Here is a 1,561-nt window from a genome sequence, read left to right on the forward strand (position 1 = left end):
TCACTGTACTCCAATGGCCTCCACAGTCACCAGATCTCAGTCCAATAGAGCACCTTTGGGATGTGCTGGAACGGGAGATTCTCATCATGGATGTGCAGCCGACAAATCTGCAGCAAATGTGTGATGTCATCATGTCAATATGGACCAAAATTTCTGAGGAATGTTTCCAGCACCTTGTTGAATCTGTGACACCAAGGATTAAAAAGGGAGTCCAACCTGGCACTAGCAAGGTGTACCTGATAAAGTGGACGGTGAGTACAAACAATAGCTTAGTTGTCATTTTTTAACAGATATTCCCCCATATGCTACCATCAACCCTGACAAAACATAGCAAAAATGTTTATATAAAAAGAAACAGTGGTGCGTTGAGCACCTTGTTGTAATATGCTGGCGCACAGCCTGTTAATACAGTTTAATTCAAATTAATTCAAAGGGGCTTTATTGGCACGGGAAGCAGGCGTTTACACTGCCAAAGCAAGTTTAGAAAAGAAACAAAACATATACTTACAATCAGTCAAGATCTACTAGACATTTATTTATATACACACACATGTCTCTGCTGATTGGGTAACACCTCTGACACAGCCCACCAAACGAGAGAAAATGTACCTCAAAGCCTGCTACACACTGTTTCCTACCATTTTAAGAAAACGTGTCGTTATACCTGGAAACCATAGAAAAAACGAAAAAATTTGAGACTGAACATGTCCCATGTGTTATCAAGTGACTGAACATCCATACTTCGATCATGTGACAACTGAATTCACTAATAAAGGCTATAAGGTGTGGGTGAAAGCTCTGCAAGCCAATTTGTCAAAAAGGGCTTTTGTTTGTGATTCTGGCTGTCATAATGTAGATGAATAAGGACACTCTTGCTTGTTCTAGTGCACATGTTCATTTAATGGATCTTTTTTATAAACTGCTGTTTCCAAGGTGAAGAATGATCATGCTCATTACTATATGTATATTTATATTCTTTCCTTCTTACTTGCAGTGCTGTTTATCAGTCTAGGTTGTTTTGGTGTGAGTTACCATAGAGATATCTGCCTTCTCTCCAGTATAATGGAACTAGATGGCACTTGACTTGTGGTGCTCATAATGTAAAAAAAAAAAAAAGATTTGAAAAAGTCAACATCAATGCAATCTGGAAATCCATCGGTAATTTTTTTTTCTTCCTTTACCTCTGGAGGCACAGCCCGGAGTTTTTCGACTAACGGAAGTGCAGAAGCCTCGGCGATCGCTCACGCCCTTAACTTCCGGCGGTGCCACCAGGGAATCGCCGTGTTGTTTACAAATACTTCGGGTAAAAACCAGCAGAGTTTAGCTATATATCACATTTTTCACGTCACTATATCACCGTGTAGACTAATCTGATGTTTGTTAAGTCTGTAAACACAATGATTGAACAAACGTTACTATTTCTGTGTGTTTTGTAATTAACATGGTTATCGTAGATTAGCTGGGCTAACCGTTAGCTGTTAACGTTAGCCGTTAGCGGTGTCTGTAATAACCACAGACTGTATAAAAATAAGGTAATAACTCAATAAACAGTCCGTGAATA

The sequence above is a fragment of the Epinephelus moara genome, chromosome 23, assembly GCF_006386435.1.
Source record: "Epinephelus moara isolate mb chromosome 23, YSFRI_EMoa_1.0, whole genome shotgun sequence".
Lineage (NCBI taxonomy): Eukaryota > Metazoa > Chordata > Actinopteri > Perciformes > Serranidae > Epinephelus > Epinephelus moara.